This window comes from Ictidomys tridecemlineatus, chromosome 2 (assembly GCF_052094955.1).
Source record: "Ictidomys tridecemlineatus isolate mIctTri1 chromosome 2, mIctTri1.hap1, whole genome shotgun sequence".
NCBI classification, from domain to species: domain Eukaryota; kingdom Metazoa; phylum Chordata; class Mammalia; order Rodentia; family Sciuridae; genus Ictidomys; species Ictidomys tridecemlineatus.
In genome coordinates, this window is record NC_135478.1 from 230,087,226 (window position 1) to 230,106,880 (window position 19,655).

Below are 19,655 nucleotides of genomic sequence, written 5' to 3' on the forward strand. Positions count from 1 at the left end.
CCAAGCGAGGGTGGGTTTCATCTTATTACTGTGAATCTCCCCCAGTGACCAAGCATCTACGGCACAGGAGGCACCGTGCTCACTGCCACCACCAACCTGCACACTACTCGGCCATGGATCCTGCACCACGTGGGCACCAGAGAGGACAGGGCCAGTCGGCTCCCGCCCTCCTCAGGCTGCTTCCTCGCTGGGAAACCAAGTGGCAGCTTTTTAATCGAATGTCAACACATCAAAACGGCCCCACTCCACACCACAGGTCACCTCTCCTCACCCAAGTGCTCTTCACTCTTGACGCGCACTGCGGTCCCCGAGCGCTGACAGCCTCCAGGCCCCCTGCTCGTCCACTCTTCTGACATAAAGCCAGCACCACCACACAGCAGCATGGACGGGAACTGGCACCACACCGTCCACAGCAAGCGCCAGGCACTCCATGGACTCAGACCATCGCCCATGTGCCCGCGTCACAGGGAGTCAGGCGCTGGCCTGGTCAGAGCCAGGATGGAAACCGCAGCCCCTGAGCGCAGACTGGTGTCCGTGCCACAGTGTCGGTTCTCAGATGTCCCCAGGGGCAGGACCTTTTGAAGAACAGAATGCTGTGTGGAACCTCTCTGTGCAGAAGCACTGCACGCTGGAGCAGGCATCACCGTCTCCTACAGAGGAACAGCTGAGCCCATGCTGGATTCCCAGGAGCGCCTCAGTCAGGGGCCCCACACTGCTGAGAGGTCAGCAGAGGTCAGCCTCCACACCCACTGCACTTCCGTTTCCTTGGGGTTTTATGTTGTCACCTTGCAGTTCCCGGCTATTCTCCCGTCAAGTCCAGAGTCTGAAAGATAAGAAAACTGTAAGGGGACAAGCCCGACTCACAGAGCACTGTGCACAAGGACACAACGGCAGGAGGTGCACATGTATCCTCCCGAGTAACCGGGCTGGCCAGGCGGTGCCCTGGAGCCAGCCCAGCTGGACAAACCACAACCTGCACTCATCTGCACACATACCTATGCAATGTCGCTAGACCTGGATGTGAGTGGGAATCACAAGCCTAATTCCAAAAGATCACCAGAGAGCTGAACCTTTCTAAGTCAGAGCAGAGCTAGAGTCACAGGAAGTTGAAGGTGAGCAGGCACGTGGGGGGGGAGAACTGCCCTTTATGTTAAAGTCCCCCAGAGACATTAGTCTGGACGCACACAGCAAGGCCTCCATGATTTGGCATTGCCCAGTGCATGACAATACAGGACACGCTATTGATGTCACCATGATGAGCAGTCTTGGCCGGGCAGGTAGAGAAGGATTGCCTGACCCCCAGGGCCCAGCAGGAGCCTCTCCCTGCTGTCCCTCCTCACTGGGGTCCAACCAGCAGCAGCACCACCCCTCCAAATGTCCCAACTGGGGTGCTGAGCTGGACTGAGTTTCCGCAGGCAGCCGTGGCTGGCCAAGTGTCAGAGGCAGGACAGCGGAGTGACTGGTTTCAAGAATTCTCTTAATGTATTGTTTGGGTGCTGAGTAATTTATTAACAAAACTATTAATGCCTGAAATGTTTTCATCAAATTTTTCAAAAATGGCATAAATATTTAAGATGCCATCCACACAGGCTGACTGCCAGGAAAAGGCAGGCCCATTACGTCGGACTTTATGGAATATTTATAAGGTACAACTTAACGCAGATCCAGGCAGTGGGCCAAAGTGCAAGATACTTGCTTCTTTTTTATAATTTAAGCTTTTAAAGAAATTCAAGAAAACAAAGAAGAGAATGCAAATAATTTAAGGTCCCCCAATAATGCTTTTCTTGGGATTGTTCAATATACCCACTGACATACTCTTTCACAGTTTCTTCCCAAAGAATTCCCGAAATGCCTTCAAAATTCAGTTATGCTGGGAAAGAAATTGGTCCTTGATGGATTTTCAGTTTAACTGATGTATTAAGGCAAGCAGAGGGACAGCATGAGAGACCACCAGCCTAAAAGAGGATCCTTAGAAATGGAGAGCTGAATGACTAGGCTGTTAGGCAAATATAGAAAGTCAGAATGCATGGAGCTCATAAACATCGTGACCCTGAAGGTCCAAGTGAAGAGGACGTCCACTGCCTGGCCCTCCCACCTCGTCCTCCAGGGACAGCAGCGTGCTCTGCTGGGAACAGCTCTAAGCTTCAGACAGCAGCAAGAAGGCCATGTGCCAGGATTCTGCTGCAGCCCCCAGCTCACTGGAAGGAGAGCAGACAGAATGAGCTACAGCTCTGCTTCAAGTCTAGACTCGCCGCAGGCCAGTTAAAGGGGAGTTGCTAGAAAAAATTAGACAAAACAATTCAAATACAGTGTTTTAAAAACACATAGCTGAAGCCGGGCATGGTGGCACACACCTGTAAGCAGCTCAGGAGGCTGAGGCAGGAGAATCACAAGTTCAAAGCCAGCCTTAGTGAAAGCAAGGCACTAAGCAACTGTCTCTAAATAAAATACAAAATAGGGCTGGGTATGTGGCTCAGTGGCTGAGTGCCCCTGGGTTCAATCGCTAGCACCCCCCAAAAAGCAAATACATAGCTGAGCTCAACACAAAGAAACCTCCAGAGGCCAAGAGGGTAGAGAAGCAGAAGTAAGATGACAATCAATCCCTTGGTGTCCAGGGGTCGGGGATTGGCCCTGAGGGCATGGCTGTGCCACAGCAGGGAGCCAGGTCAGCCCTGAGATGAAGTGCAGACCACTCTCTGTAAGTAGAGCAAGGTAAAGATGCTGTCCCTCCAGGCTTGAGAGGTAGCCCTCCTTGCGAGTACAGACTTCTGCAGTAGGGCCGAGTCCACAGTGTGCTGCCTGCAGGAGCAGAACTCCAAGCAAAGTGTCCTTGAACTCAGCCGAGGACCAAACAGAATGCACAAGACACACCAAGCAAACACCGGATCGCTGTGAACCGAGCGCTCCAGAGCCAGAGCAGGGGAGCTCCCGCCTCATGTTCCCTGTTTGGAGCTGAAGAACAGACTCACGTATCTAACCATTGCCACAGTGCCAGCAAGGGCGAGGGCAGGCTGTGGCCCAGGTGGGATAGCCGTGGATCCAGACGCTGCGTTTCATGTCCATAAAACAGAAAGCTTGAACCCAGCGCCTACTGGGCTGCGTTGCCATTCCACCCAGCTGTGAGACAGGACCCTGCCCACTGGTGTCACCATGCAGAGACATGGCAAAGTTAGACTGGAATGATGATAAAAGTTCTCTCTACGTAGACACAGATATGAAATAGCTTTCCTAGTACCAAACGGAAACATGCAGCCGTAGGTATGTATGAGAAAAACATTTCACACTAGTGAGCCACAAGTCCAACTTAAGCGTGCAGATTCCAAGAAGGGAAGGAGGAAGGACCCGTATAGTCTTAGAACCCTAACCCAGGGAGGCTGCGTGTGGAGAGGGAGCCTCCGAGGACATGATTAAAGTCAGATGAGGTCACGGTGGAGGCTGATCCGACAGGATCCACGTCGGGAGCCTTGTTCACCCTCTGCTCAGCCCTGAAGCCATGTGAGGCACATGGGAACGCCGTGGCCTGCAGCCCAGAGGAGGCCTGAGCAGAGCTGACCACGCTGCACCCCGACCCCAGACTTCAGCCACCAGAACTGTGAGGAAATGGATCCCCATAGTCCAGGCACCCAGCGTGCAGCAGCCTACACTGACCAATGCAGCAGCGGCTGCCCTGCCGTTGGAGCAGCGTCATGCGGGGGAGAGCAGGTGGGGGCGTGTTGCAGCTGCAGCCCTTTACCCTTTCTGCCCATTTGATCTCCAACAGCTTGGGGGGGGGTGTTACAAGAGGAGTCATTCTCTAAACTGTTTTCTTCAAAACCACCTTCGCAACTCTTGGCCCTTTTTGTTTTCATGGGCTTTAGAATGTGCATCAATTTGCACACAATATCCCTGGGAATTTTTCATTGGAATTGCATGGTCTACCTGATGGCTTTGGAGAGGATGACACCCGTCCGACAACATGGCTTCCAGTTTGTGGACACTGCAAAGCCATCAAGCTATTTTTCACTTATCTCCAAGAGCTTCTGTGATTTTCAGTGCAGAGAGTTTATCGTCATTCATTTTGTGTCTGTGATGCTAGTGGTAATTTATTAAAATTGTATTTCAAATTGCTAATGACAGTGTATAGAGAAGCGATTATTAAGAACTAAAACTTGACCTGTGAGTTCTAGTAGCTTGCCCATGGATTCTTGGGGATCTTTACGCATGCTATTCCACCCCACAGCAAACACACTAACTCCCACATCTGAACCAACTTCTGCCTGCTGCCTGCCTCCCTCAGCTGCACCTGGACCCCAAAGGAGCACAGAGGGGCTGTGCTTCCAGAGACTCGGCACCCCTGCCCAGGCTCACTGACACCTTCCCAGGGCCGCCCTGGAGTGTCTGAGCATGAGGCCAGGTGGGCTTTTCTCCGCCTTGAAGGTAAGGTCCAGCGAACTCTAAGCAGTATCCACGGCAGTGAAGATTCACATCCTGGCCCTGAGCCCCAGAGTCGCCAGGCTTTCTCTACACACTGAGTGGACTTTCATGGGAGCCTGTGGGGCAGAAAGGCAGGCATAACCAACAGCTAGGAAACCCTGGATCACAGGATCAAGTCAGTGGAAACTGTGCCCACGGTTCCCGGCCTGGGAACCCTGATCTGGGGCAGGCCAGGGCTGGGAGCTCAGTTCCTGACACAGATGCAGAGGGGCCTCTGGGTCAGGCTGCTGCAGGCTGGGCCCGTGGGAAGCACTGCCCTGGTTGCAGCTCAGTTGGGCTCTCCTGGCCTCCAGAGCTTTAGGAACCAAAGGGCGGAAGTGCTCCGACCTGGCCCTCTTAAAGTGACCTCACCAGGATATGTGACTCCTGGCTACAGACGATTTTGTTCAAGACAGGCTGTTATGGACTCAAGAAGCCCTAAAACACCAATGTGCTGAAGTCCTAACCCCAGTGGGATTCACTTGGAGTTAGCGCCTTTAAGGAGTGGTGAGTTAAAATGAATTCACGGGGGTGGGCCCGAGTTCAGTCCAGACAGTGTCCTTACAAGAAGAGATTAGGACACAGACACATGCAGAGGGACAGCCATCAGCCATGGAAAGGTTCAGAGAAGATGGTGTCTGCAAGCCCAGGTGAGGCCAAGGAGGAGCCACCTGGGATCCGGGTGCTGGACCCGGGGCTCGGGAGCTGTGGAAGAACACCTTCCTGTTGCTTAGGCCACAGGTCTGTGGTACTGCTGCCAGCCAGAGCTGACCGAGGGCACGGGGAAGACTGCCTGCAGGTCTCGCCCTGTGTCTGCACCACCTGGCTTGGCCTCCTCCTCCCCCCACGTGCTCCCTCCCTCACGTCCAGGCGCAGGAAGCTCCAGGGCTCTCCCCCTCATGTGTCCTCTCTAGCAGCACCCACAGCAGAGCTCCCCAGCTCAGCCCCCAAACATGCCTCCTGTGTGTGCAGCGTCAGGGGTGGGGGGAGCTGAAGGGGCAGCCACACCCAGAGACCCAGCGCCCAGGGTGGGCCACGGGAAGTGTTAAGGTCTGTCAACAAGTCAGGATGGCGCCTGGCATTTTGTTTGTGAAGTAGCGCCAGCGAGCCATTAAGTGTGGAGGTTCCTTATGGGCTGACTGCTGTGTCTAGTTTATGTTAATTAAGGTAAGCTGTGTGGAATGTATATATACCCCTCCTGTCCCACTTTTAACAGCTCCCACTCCTGCTGTATCAATCTACACAAGTTGTTCGTCACCTCCCGGTTATTTTGCCCAGCCAGCGGGCTGCAGCAGGGAAGGGGAGAGAGGAGTTCACCGCAAGCCCGGCCTCCTCCAACACCGGGCAGCGCCCTGCAGGCTCCGGGAGCGTGAGGTCCGGCCTGTGCCGCGATGGCAGCAGTGGACAAGCAAGGCGCAGGATCACCTCTCAGGGCGAGGACTCTGCTTTCCTTGACCCATCTCTGGAGGAGCACTGACCTGTCACATCAGCCAGTTGGCACACATCACGCCTGCATCTCTCTGTGCAAACCTTAGATTTTCACAGATACCTAAAATCATGCCCCAAATTCACACTCCTTGGCCTTTTCTCCGCCTTCACCCTGCTCCCACCGGCACCTCCCTCGGGGGATCTCATGGCTCCTGCCTGGGATCCAATCAGGCTCAGAGCCCCTTGCTGCTATTTTCACGTGTTTTTCTGGTGACAACACCAAGGACTGCTGACTGTCCTCCAATTTTACAAAAACCATCCTTTGCTTCTCTGATCTCAGTGACAGGAGCCAGCCATCGGCCCTCACAGTTCATCTCCTCTGGAACTAGACACACCCACGGAGCCTGAAGTCCCGTCAGGGCACTAGCTCTTAGATGAGCCTTCTGATTCAGTGACTCCAGAGCAGTCACATGGGATGTTAACACGGGGGCAAGCCAGGTGAAGGCACGTGGCACCCAGTAACGTTCTCCAACTCTTCTTTAAATCTGAAGTTGTCCCGGAGGAAAAGCATGATTTAAAGACAGGCTTTGAGTTGGCTTGGGCTCAGGGTGAACCAGACGTGGAAATCTTCCCTTTTCTGGCACAGGGTCAGGGGCTGGAGGTGCCACAGGGTCTCTAGCTTAGAAACTATTGACAGCGTTTCAGTGGTTTTACACACAAATGTTCATTTCTCCTCTGGTTCCAGTGCAGTGTGAGGTTGTGGTCCCGGCTGGCGGCTGAGGGCTGGTCCCAGGAGCTCTGCCCCACATGGGCGTCTAGAGATGGGGCCAGGAGTCCCTCCATGGCGCTCCTTGGCCTCCAACCTCTAGAGGGTGGATGCAGGGACTCAAGAGCACTGAGAGCCAGTGTCACCAGGGAACAGGGCAGTCCACCTCACTTCTGTTAAAGTCCCCTGGCTGAAGCTCCCCGGGCACCCAGGAAGCCAGGCAGAGCTCCCAATGCCATCCAGACCCAGGTGGCCGGCAGCCCCTGCTGCTGGCTCATTACAGCAGTGCCCTTCAGGGAAACCACGGGAAGGGCGCGCTCTGTCTCCATCGGACCCCGGCAGTGCCCTGGTCACAAGCTGCTGTGATGTCACCAGAACCCTTAGCAGGAGGGACCGCTGGAAGGGTTATCTTCATCACCAGGGTCAAGGTTAAGGCAACATGGAGTCATGATTAGCAAAATGTAGCTCTGCCACTGTGAGCATGGGAGGTGGGCGGGCCAGAGGCCTCCTGCCCACCTGTCACAGGGAGGCAATGGGCCCCCTCTGGCACCTGGGCCTCCTGCTGTGGGTTCCACCTACTTCTTCCTGCAACCACTCTCCCAAGGCTGTGGGCAACCTTGAAGTCCAGCACACCAACCTTAGGACTGAGAAATCTGGGTGTACAAAATCCAGGGACCCAGAGAAGAGCTGAAAGAAAACAGCCCTGTTTTCCCAGCTCCTACCCTCCAGCTGGGGATTACAGCTGACCCAAGTGAACTGAGTGAGTGCCTGGGAGCCCACCTTGCCCAGCCCCAACCTGCTGCCTGAGGGGCCAGCAGGAGCTCCACCCCAGATGCCCCACAGAACTCTGGGAACTTGAGTGGAGGCTCTGGGGACCACTGCAGCCCCGTCTTGGCTGGTCGATTCCTTAGTAAAGGACTTAAGGACTGGCGATTCTCTGAGCAGAACTCCTCACCCAAGGACTGCCAGACAGAGCCGTCTCCTCTGAAGGACTCATGAAGGAAATGTCAACACCACGTCTGAGAACAGGTGTGGACCACTCTTCCATCACTTGGGTGGGTAAACCCCAAATTCTCAATAGCAAATACAACCCAGCTCCACTTTAAGACTGGAAGTAAGCAGTCTTTAAAAACCTAAGTAAGTAGACCTGCTGGAGGAGAAGCAGCTCTGGCCGCTGGCCCCCTCCAGCACCAGTCCACACGGGCTCCTGTTTGTGGAAGGCGGGCCTGAAGAGAAGACCTGAGCAACTCCCCAGGGTCACTCCTGTCTGTGCCACTCCTCCTCCTTCAGAGCCCCTCAGGCTCTGCATTCCCCTCCCAGGACCAAAGACTTCCAACAAAATCTGCTGAAAATCCACTGGCCGTTTTGGCCCCCCACACACTAAAGCGACACCCTCACAGGAAGCCAGTGTCCACTCAGGGACAGCCTCAGCCCAGACCACAGACACAGAACAAGCTCCCTCTGTTCCCAGAGCTGACAGTGAGATTAATTATCCTCCAGCCAGGCCCAGAGGGGGGCACAGGGCATCTGCAGCCACTCCAGCAGGGACTCAGCACCACAGCTCTGAGACCCCTGGAAAGAGCCGAATTCCTGAGAAGCAGTTATTTGTTCTTATGCTAATCTGACTGTGGAAGAAAACAGGTTTCCTTCCCAAGAAAAGCCAGGGAGAGAAAGAAGAGCAGCTTTAGCAGCAGAGCCCAGGAAGAAGCTAATCCAGTCTTCCCCTGGGGAGTGGGAGGGCTCTGCCTCCCCTGGTTTGTCTCTGGAACTTGCAGCAAAGCACTTCCTTTGTCCTCAGAAGCTGATTTAAAGGGGACATGTTTACTAATAGCTTAATCTATTTAGTGCAAATACTCCTGCACATTCTTTTGCCCTTCAAAAAAAAAAAAAAACAAACCAAAAAGAAAGAAAAAGACTGTAAAAAACAAAACAAAACAACACAGGTACATAGAAGTGGCAAGTCTGCATGCCAGGCAGGCAGGGGTGGCCTCCCTCCTCCCCAGGCCTTAGGACCACAGCTGGCATTTGGAGGGTCTCGGCTCAATTTTTACAACTCTGCACAAACAGTGAAACAACAATGAAAGCTCTCTTTGACCCAGAGAAATCCCTTCCTCTGAGAATCAGCTGAAAGGAAGTCAACTTGATGTTCTGTAAAAAATCAACAATAAAGTTAGATCTATCTTTTAGGGTTGGGTGGGTGGGTGCTGGGAATTGAACCCAGGGCCTGGAGTTTGGGCAGGTGCTCTGCTACGGAGCTGCAGCTAGCACCAGCACTTAGATGTGATAGACTTAGGAAGCCAACAACTGGTTGTGACTTCATGAGCAAAATGGGCAAGTTGGCTTATCTTTGGTTATTACACCATTAGAACAAGAAACATTTGTTTCTAACAAAGTATGGGTTGCACTGACATTCAAGAGAAGTACAGTATAATTTTAATACTCTGCTTGCTTATATTTCACTTTAAATATGGAGTGATATTTTCAATTGAATTTATCTATAAAACTTCCATAAAATAAAAATACATGATCTCATAAAATCAAATCAGTCTTTAATTGTAATAATAAAAATTACATTTAAGTAATGGTGTCTCTGAGTTAATAGCTCTATAAAACAGCGGCTGCCAAGCCAGTCTTTGCTACCTGAGTGGCTATTTCCTCGGCATTTCTGCAGTTAGAAGAGGAAGCTCTGAGAAGACTCCGGTGCCTGGTACTGGCTGGCGTCACACCTGCTGGGAAGGGCCTTCCCAGTGTGGCCAGCCGCTGTGCTGTCTGAAGCTCCTTCAGAGAACCCTCCAGGCCCAGTTAAGGTGACAGTGCAGATGCAGGAGCCACGGGGAGACGGGGACTGGTGTCCTTCTCATGTGCTTACCCAAGACAGGAAGGTGGGGGACCAGAAGCCCTGCTGGCCTGGAATACCACGGGCCACAGCCAGACTTGCTGCTGCCATCTACCTGGGAATCCAGATGCCTCTTCCATCTCCACCCTTCTTCCATGTGCCCCACGGCTGCCCTGTGCTCCCACGGGCCTCACCGTCAGTCTAGACCCCAGGGCGAAAGGTGAGAGGGCAAATCAGCTTGTGCTGGTCTGAGATGGAGCACACCAGTACCACATGCCCAGCGGCAGGAGATCTCACCCTGCGTGCCACTCAGTCAGGAGCCACAGGTGAGAACCAGAAGGGAAGATGCTCAGGATCCCGCCAGCTTTACTGCTAAGGATTGAGCAATTGCTTGGCTCCGACCATGAACAAGGTGTACCTGATGTTCACTATTCGCGCTTCTCAGTGGGTGCCAACTGCAGCGGGCTGTCTCCCCTCTAGAGGGACTGGTGGGTGCACAGGAAAGAAAGCACCTCCTCTTCTACTGGGTCCCAGAGAAGTGTGAGCAGCACACTGAAGGCAGAGATCCGTGAACAGGGAGCCGCCGGCTCTGGGTATCCTGCTCTGCCCACCCAGCCCTGAACTGAGCACTGGGCTCTGGTTCCCAAGACCCTTCCCCATACCCACAAGCAGCCTGGCAGACTGCACCATGCGCCCTGGATCCACCCAGACCCCTCTCAACGGTGCTAGGTCCCTCAGCCCTCCCACACCAGCAGCAACAGGGACACCCTGCGCCCTCCTCACTCCTTCCCATCTCTGGATCTCAGCTCCTGTCCTCAGGCCCTCTGAGCATGGCGTCCCCCCCCCTCGTCACCTGAGTGGACCCTTGGTCACTCTTCCTACCGCTTGGTGTGTGCTTCTATCTCCTTGAACAAAAAGTCAACATCTGCAACGACCTCAAGGCCTGAGAGCCCAGGACTGACCCCACACACCTGCAGCTTGGCTCTGCCGGAGCCTCCTCCTCCCACCCCTGGGGCAAGGAGGGGACCCACTCGGGGCTGTGGCCTGGCCACCCCATCCTCTAGGCCTGGAGAGGGCCAGGGAGACCAGAGAGGCAGAACACCCTTCCAAGCATCCCTCCCTCCAGCCGAAGGTCACCACTCCTACACTGCGCAGGCACTGTCCCAAATGCTGAAGGCAAACAGGATGGATGCAAAACGGCTCTGCCTTCATGGATGTGCACTCTAGAGAGAGGAAAAAACCAGAGAAACAAAACACGATAGCATGTCAGATGGAAGAGTTTTGAAAACACAGAGGAAACAAGACCTCTGGACTGTCCAGGGCAGCTGCTAGCCACAAGAACTCGGGCTTGCAGCTCCCAGGGAGGGGGCCACACAGAGTGGTGGGTGCCCGTGGAAGAGGGAGGCAGAGGGGGAGGACGCTCACATGTTCTGGAAGCACAAGGGCCAGGCTTGCTGTAGAGTGAGCAAAGGGAAGGAGACCCTGGAGACCGGGGCCAAGCAAGTGTGTGGCCAGTACGGCCCAGGAGACCCGGGAGGTGGGCGTCTGTTTGAGGCAAGGACCCCCCACCCCGTGGTCTGACACCCCCATCTGCCTCTTCTGGGGTCCTGGCAGCTCCTTCTCCCACCTTCCGGTCCCCACCACACTCATCCCGTCAAGGCCTGCAGCCATCCACGGCTCTGTGCGTACACTCCCGGCTTCAGGCCTACTCACCCTGGGAGGGCAGTTGGAATAGTAGTTTGTGCCAAGCAATGGACCCGCAAACAAAGGGACAACCCATCCCCAAGAAGCTCCAATCTTATTAGAAGGAAAAATACATTTAAAATGGGGGAAATCATTGAAAGGCTATTGCACCATAGAAGAAATAGTCCACCGACCGCAGAAGTACAGATTGGGAGAGAAGCAACACTTCTCGCGTACCCCTGTCACCTCTGCGTAGGAATTCAAGGCCAAGACCAAGCCCCTCGAGGCCCTGCCCAGGCATGCTCTGTCACGCCCAGTGCTGTCCCCACCATCACCCACCTCATCCCTTTCTTCTGGACAAGTCTGGGTCTCCCCACCTTCCTGCAGTGGGGACATTCCTGCCCTGTCCCCACCTGGAGAGTTCCACCCTCAGGACCATCTGACAAACCTGTCTCTGGGGACACCTCTGGCCCGGCCGGCCCTCCTATGAGGGGCTTCTCGTGCTGCAGACCCGGTTGCTTCTTACTGCTGAAGATGCTGCGTCTTGGTAATGCCACGCCTCGCCCCTCACAGGTGTCTGGAACCATCTCAGGTCAGATGTGTCCCTGGGTTTTGACGCAGTAATCGGAGGGCCTGTGCAGCTCACTCACCTCTCCTCCGTTCCTCTTCCTCAGGCTGTGCTGCAGGGCGTCTGTCCTCTGAGGCCCCTCAGGTCAGTCCACAGCGGAGCCAGTTTGACAGACCCCACTTCCTGACTCTCCTCCCTTCCCATCTCACCTCCAAGGCCAGACGACACCAGCCCATATAATCCCTGCTCGTGTGCTCCCAGCCCACCTCGCACTCCTGTAACTCCAGAGCCAAGTCCCCCAGGCAAGCAAAGGCCACGAGGCGCCCCCTACTCGGCAGGTGCTGCCGTCCTTTGGAACTGAGCTCTGGGCAGAGGCCCTGACCCCCCTGCTTGACCTGCGTGATCCACGCTGCCTGCTCCGACGACCCACAGGGAATGCAGCTGGGGTCAGTCAGTTTTTCCCACCCGTTACACACACTGGACCTGGAAAATTCTGCTTTTGGTTAAGACCTAAATGCATACTTCCTGCCAGAACTTCCTCTAGTCAGCTTTCAACTGTGCCTTCCAAGTCCCCGCGTGTCTGTGCCCTGTATGACCACTGTCCCTGGCCCTTTGGGGAGAACAGACAATGAGGTGCTACACCAGCAGTTCTGGCCCTTGGGCCTTGTCCTCCCGAGCTCTGGTGGCCCATTCGTGGGTGGTGCCAACGGATTGTGCGCCAAGCCTGAGCTCTGCATGCCCCTCGCTGCCCAGGTGCCGTAGAGGGTGCGACAGAGCAGGAGCTCCGGCCCAGTTCTGCTCAAGCAGCTTCTACCTCCAGGATCTCACAGGCCGAAGGAACAGCTGTTGCTTCTGTGGGGCATGGAGAACAGATGCAGGCCCAGCAGCAAGCCTGCCCAGGTTGGGCAGCATCCGGGTCTCCGTGAAGAGGAAAGAAACGGAAAAAGGGGAGGGGGCACGACCTGCTGACAACACCCAGGAATGGACCACCAGAGCTCGGGAGGACGTGCCCAGGGGAGTCTGAAGGTCTTCTAAATAGATCCAAGTCAGATGTGTGAGGATTCTACGGACCACCCTTTTCTTGTCATTGAGCCCTCGCACCTTTAACCTCTGATTTTAAAAATCTTATCTGCTCCTCGTACTCCAGTATGACCATCTGCAGATGTCTTCCTGTGTTGTGCTACTACAACAGAACATCAGAGTCAGGGTGATTTGTAAAGAAGAAATGCTCATTCTCTGACAGAAGGCTGGACATCCACAGTTAAGGCACTAGCCCTGTGCTGTGGCCCTCACATGGGGTCTCTGGGAAAGACTCTGGCAGAGTCTTACATACCTGGTAAACTTGAGCACACTCACCACAAGACCCAGCAACCCCACTCTTAAATATTTATCCAAGAAAAACACAAATGTGTGCTCACACAGAAACCAGCCCATGAACATTTACAGTGGCTCATTCCTAGCTGCAAAAAAGCTGGAACCACTCACTGCCCCTCCAACAGCAAAGAGATAAACAGAGGGAGGTGCCTTTACCGAGTGGAATACATCTTGGCAATAACAGGGAGCTGCGGGCACAAGTAGCAACAGGAGCACGTCTGGCGCTGCACCAGGGGAAGAGCCAGTTAGAGCGGCTGCTTGCTGTCAGGTTCCGGCACACAGCATACTGGACAGGCAGAGCCACAGGCCCCAAAGACCAGTGCTGTGGGGCGCTGCATGAGGGAGGGACCGGCAGAAATGCACTCAAGGGAGATTTTCCTGACTCTGGATATGTTGTAAGGCTTGCTTTGGGTGATGGTTACATCACTGCCTCTGTCAAAAATCACAGAACTGAGAGATTAAGGTGCTTGTATTTTTTACCTCAATATATTTGACTTTAAAAATATGCCAGGCAGATAGATGTCAATTGACAGGAAAGCAATTACTGCAGCCCAGGAAATAAAGGAGGGCAGCTGAGGGAGTGCTGGGGTAATGACCCACGTGTGTGCCTCGTGCTGTTCTGCACTATTAATCACATTGTAGTACACAGGCTTAAACACCAGTCAACACCAGGAACACAGGTTGGACAGAACAGCAACATTTCCCTCGAGAGGCCCAGTCTGAAGATGTGAAGCTCAGCCCTCAGGCTCCTTGCTTCTCCATCCACCTGAGCATGGTTTGTTAGAAGCTACAAGAGGAACAGAAGCCTAAGTGTGATCCTGAGAACCAATGTCCCGGGGGCCATCGGTCCCGGATCAGCAACAGAGCTGGGGCCCACAGGCAGGTTGGGCTCACACGCTCTGCTTCTCACCCGGCATCTCTAGTGTGCAGACGGCTTCGAGAGCCAGGACTGACTTCTGGAGTCACACAGGCAGTGTTCTCCTTCACTCTGCCCGCCTCACGACCAGGCGCTTCCTCAACGCAGAATGGAGCAGGTAAGAGGTCCTGAGGCGAAGGTCAAACAGGGAGCCACCTCAAATGCACCTTCTAAGGCAAATATGGGCCTGCCAGGTACCAAAAGCACGTCCCCAGAGCCACTCTGCTGACAGGTGAGGAAAGCCCTCTCATGCCCAGGAGCTGGCTCTGCGAGGCCTTGAACACGAGGGTCTGCCTGCAGGGCAGCGAGGACCTGAACCTGCGCTTGACGGCACTGCGAGGCCCCTAAGCTGGCACCCTGCTCCACACCTGGGTCTGCGGGCAGGGCTTCTTCTCCAGCCCCAGCCCACTGACTCCGCGGCTGTTGGCAGGCACAGCACCCGGGTTTTGTTTTTTAGTATTGCCATCTGCACGACAGATTGTCTTTTGACCCAGGTGAAATTGGAAACCTTCTAGAAAGATGCATAGATGGCAATGTGACAAACAACACACGTGTTTGACATGCAAACAATGCGTCACTGTCATCTATCCGACGAACAGCCCCATGTTTTCAGTGCTAATTCTGATGTCTGAAATGGTGGACTTCACTACGTCTCAAATGAGGAAGACCATGAAAACAAGTTGGAGACCATTCATGCTGAGGTCTGTGTTGCTCAGACTCTGGTTGTGAGCCAAGTCAAGTTTCTCTTCAAGTGAGACACGCTGTCAGGTGTCTGTACCTGCCCACCCTATCACACCTGGCCTTCCGTTATTCAAGGAGACACCACCACTGGCATTTTTGCTTGGAACTTGACCTTGGGTGCCCTTCCCTAAGGAACAACACTAAGCAAAGCTGGGACAGAAACACAGCTTCACCTGGATCATCTGTAACATTGTCTGGCCACCACCATCAGCAAACATGGATTGCACTCATTGAGCACTCACCCTCCCTGGATGATGCTTCCATGTGTTACCCACCTCAATCCCTACAAAAGTCCTGCAGGCAGATGCCATTACTCCCATTTTCCAGATGAGGACACTGAGGCACAGAAAAGGTCTACTACCTTGCCCAGGATCATATGCATCCAATAAGCAACGGAGCCTGACACGAACCTGTCTCTTTACTTCTAAAGCCAAACTTCCTCACACTAAGGTGACAACATTGTTTTCTAAAAATACAGGCAATACCATAGTGGTTCAAAAATGGATGGAGTGACTTTTTGTTTCAGACTCTTTCCTTAATCAAAGAGGCAAAAGAGGCTCCTGTTTCATCTCCTCCATAGGAAAGAAGAGGAGTTCAACAAACTCCATGCTGGGTGCCTGCTCTGTGCTGCTTACTGGGGTTACCAGAATTAAGAAAACAGGCAGAAATGACTTGGGATTCTGTGAGAAGGATGTTTTATTTCAATTCATTAAAAAAAAAAAAATGTGTCTTTGGATTCAGAACCTGCTAGACTCCAAAACTGAAGCAAATGGTCAATTCCCCAAACTCCATGCCCTGTATTGTGGTGACTTCCATGACTCAGAACAGCTGAGAACCACAGTATGTACAATGTGGGCAACAATTTGTGGTCACAGAGCCATAATGGAGAGACATCCAACAGGCATCAAAGCCTTGGGCCATGTGACATACAAGTGCCCAAGTACCAGCGCCCTGGGCCAACAGCCAAGATGGCGGGCTCTTGAGCTGCACATGCCGACCAGGGTATGCTTGGTAATAGTCGTTTTATAGTATAGATATATGCTTTCATGGTTGGTCCTGAGAGTCATATTAGGAATCTGAAACTCTTCTTTTCCCCCCTGGAGTATCTTTGGGAGCAGTCTGGATCATCCACGGCAATCCCGGGAGCACCGGCCCTCCACAGCAGAACATATTTCCTTCTAACTTCATGAATCCAGTTTCCAGAGCCCATCCACACTCCTTCCCTCCCACAGGTGGCGTTCCAGGCAGGGCCAGCCTCCTACAGCCCAGCACTGACAAAGTGTCCTCCCTGTACTCCCTCAACTCTGTTAGTTCCCATCTCCCACCAGCAGAACATCTCTCATCTTCCTGATGGCCCCCGACTGCTCTTGGTAAACACCCCACCCCACCTGTCCTGTGGCCATGCCTGTCATGAGGCCCTGGAGCCGGGCTCCTCATCCCGCATACTTTGGCCACTCCACCTTGGCCGTTCCACCTTCACTGCTCCCTTGGCCGCTCCACCTTCGCAGCTCCACCTTGACCACTCCACCTTGGCTGCTCCACCATGGCCGCTCCAGCTTGGCTGCTCCACCTTGGCCATTCCACCTTCACTGCTCCCTTGGCCGCTCCACCTTCGCAGCTCCACCTTGACTGCTCCACCATGGCCGTTCCACCATGGCCACCCCACCTTGGCCGCTCCACCTTGGCCGCTCCACCTTCACCACTCCACCTTGACCACTCCACCTTGGCCGCTCCACCTTCACCACTCCCTTGGCCGCTCTACCTTGGCCGCTCCACCTTGGCCGCTCCACCTTGGCTGCTCCACCATGGCTGCTCCTTTAGGACACTCTCGCTCCTTATTTTGCCACGTCTTGACCTCTTCCTCCTCTCACTACCACTGTTTTCCTCCAATTCTTCTGATTCTGAGCCTCACCTCCAAAAACGCTCTCCTCTCTGCCTTCCACCCCTCAACAGCCCATCCTTCTTCCCAACCTGTTTCAGTTCTTCATGAACTCTTTTTCTTTCCCGCCTAAACCAGAGCTTCCTTGAGGGTACAGCTCTTTACTGATTGGACCTGGTCGTGGCTGGAGTTCCTGGCAGAGCACTTGTAGAAAACATACCAGTATAATGAATAAAACAAGGGACATAAAAATGTGAAAACATGCCACCAACTTCCCCCATGGTTATGCCGCAAATAACCCAGGATGGACATAAAAATATGCATATGCATAAAAATGTTGCAATACCAAGCCACAGAGAATTATAGTGTGATTTTGGAAACAGAAGCAGCATCTTCAGTATTCGTATTTCTACATGCATGAAGCAACTTATTAACGAAGGTTCAACTCAGTAGAAGTTCTTACATGATGTTTATTCGGAGGTCATGTTTATTACCTATTTGTGTCTTCAGAATACAAAAGCATTTCAGGGCAACCACAAAAGGCTCTCGCCTCTCCTGGTATGGAACGGTTCACAGTAATACACACGTGAAACACAATGGAACCTTTAAAATCCACACACCTGCTGTATTAAATATGGTCTCAACTAAATTTCTCGATGAGTCCTTTTAAGCGTAACAAGGGGTAGTGACAGTTATTGTAGCAAGATTTAAGGTGAATGGAAATAAAACCCAGCAACAAGATCACTGCTACCTCAAGGCCCTAACCAAGAAGTTAAGTCCAATCAAAATGAAATGAAAGGCTGTTTACTGGGGAAACTCCTGGAGGATTTAAGAAACGGTGGAGAGAACTACTATATGAACAAAAGAGCCACCTAAGACACTTGAAACTTTCATAAAATATGCACTGCCAAACTCTTTATGTAATAAGATATAGATATATATATAAAAGAACGAACTGAAGAAGGTAATTAGTGGTCTCATTTTAAACTCTTTGTGAATTCATAAATTCTGGACTCGTGGACTGAGGTCTCATTTAAAAGGTAGTGTTGATGTGTTTCATGTGTGACAGTTTCTGAACTGTGAAGCCACGGGTGAAGCTGTTTTCTCTCTGTCCAACCATTTTCACCTGCACAGACAAAGCAAATCATGTGGCCTCACCCAGGGCTGAGGGGTGGCAGGAGATTGCAAGAGCAGCTCCCTGCCCTCCCGCCTGCGTGCACCTCTGTGCCAGGCATCCCTACAGCACCTCCCCTCTGGTTCTGGGCTCCGCCACGTGACTTGTTTTGCCTGGCAGCATACCCACAGGTGTGCAGGCACAGGCTCAGAGCAGGCCTGCACTCCGGGTGTGGCCTCCCTGCACCAGGAAGGGCATGCCTGGGCTAGCCAGCACAACAGTGAAAGGCTGTGGAGCAGGGCTGAGTTGGCCCTGGCCCCAGTCAGCGCCAGCCTGGCTTGGCACACTGGCCACTGGCTGAAAGTTAGCTTGCTTTGGTTTCTTTTTCAGCAAACTGCCTATTCATCCGAGACCAAAACAATCTCCAGCTGAGCCTGGATAGAATCTCCAACCTGCAAACTTGCCTATGTTTGAAACCCTGTGCTGGAGATGAGGGGTCGGAATTCAACAAGATGGCAGCGACACACTGACACAGCATGGAAACACTGAGGCTCAGGACTCAGGCGCACAAAGCCAGGCCACACCCGGCTGCAGAACGCTGACCCACAACCTACAGCAACCAGCCCGGAACCCATGTGGACCATCAGGGCCAGGACATCAGGACAGTGGCCAGCTCCAGTATGCTTCGCCCCGCCCTCCAATCAGGACCTAGCAGAGGAAGCCCAACACAGGCTGGTTACAGTCACAGAGCTGAAAGACAGGATCCACCTAAGAAGTTTAAAGGGAATCAGAGACAATCCCGAGAGAAAAAAGGCCCTGGAGGGACGCAGAGGCCTCACCCTCAGCTTCAAGCCAGCAGTACTACTCCCAGCAGGGGTGCCACACCCCACACTGGGCCCAGGCCTCAGCTCTGACTTCCACTCCACACATCCAGCTTCCAGCCAGGAAACAGCAACCCACAGGGGAAAACAGCCACAGAAGCAGCCATGGCAGAGAACGTGCAATCCGCAAATGGGGCTTGAAAACGATGATTGACAAGATTAAGGCTGCTATGGCGTGGATGGGGTCTGTCCTCCAAAGCCTGCTGTGCTGGAGGCTGGTCCCAACTGCCATGGTGATGAGATAGGAGAGGTGGGAGATCCTCAGGGCACTGGGGTCAAGGTAGCTCCGTGGGACCCCAGTTAGGTCCTGCAAGAGCAAGTTGTTACGAAGCCTGAGCACGGCCCTGTTCACTCTCTGGCCTCCCGCCTGGCCAGCGACCTTCTCCTACTCAGACACTCCTGCCCTGGGAGCCTTCTTCCAGGAGTCCCTCACCAGGGCCAAGCCAAGGCCAGAACTGCAGCCTGAATGGACCTCTTTTCTTTGTAAAGTAGCCTGCCTTGGGAACAAATCAAACCATCACCTGACTCTGGTGGAAAAGGTGAGCAGCAGGCAAGAAGAGATGGGTAATGTAAGCAGAGAGAGGGACACTTCAGAAAGACTCAGAAGGCAACACCAGAACCTGAGAACACAGTCACAGAAGTGAAAACTGATGGAGCATGCTCAAGACAGGAATCAGACACGTCACAGGGAACTTCCCAACTAAACAGCCACAAGATGGAAAGATGCTCCACAGCATCACTGTCACAGAAATGCACATCAAACACAATGAGGTGCCCTTGTGACCGTCAGGACAGCTAGCAACCAAAGTAGAAAATAGCAAGTGTGGCAGGGACATGGAGCAACAGACCTCAGCTCCTGGAACCTACCCAAAGACCTGACTCAAAGAAGTCACCAGCACTGAAGGCAGCACTCCTGACCCCAGCTAAAGAGGACAGCCTAAACGTCTGTCCACTCCACCAGATAGACAAGTTGGTACATACACACAATGGAATATGACTGTCCTTCAAGAAACAACG

General features: G+C 53.3%; 1 long non-coding RNA gene across 5 annotated transcripts in view; it reads right to left on the bottom strand.

The window, feature by feature from the left end:
- LOC120891771 (uncharacterized) overlaps nt 1-19,655 on the bottom strand; it is a 37,257-nt gene that overhangs the window by 8,674 nt on the left and 8,928 nt on the right. For 4 of the 5 annotated variants that reach the window (XR_013435562.1, XR_013435561.1, XR_013435565.1 and 1 more), the window contains one exon: nt 272-823. The exons of the other annotated variant lie outside the window; for it this stretch is intronic. This is a non-coding gene — a long non-coding RNA (uncharacterized LOC120891771). The remainder of the gene's footprint in view (nt 1-271; nt 824-19,655) is intronic. 5 annotated transcript variants of the gene reach the window in all.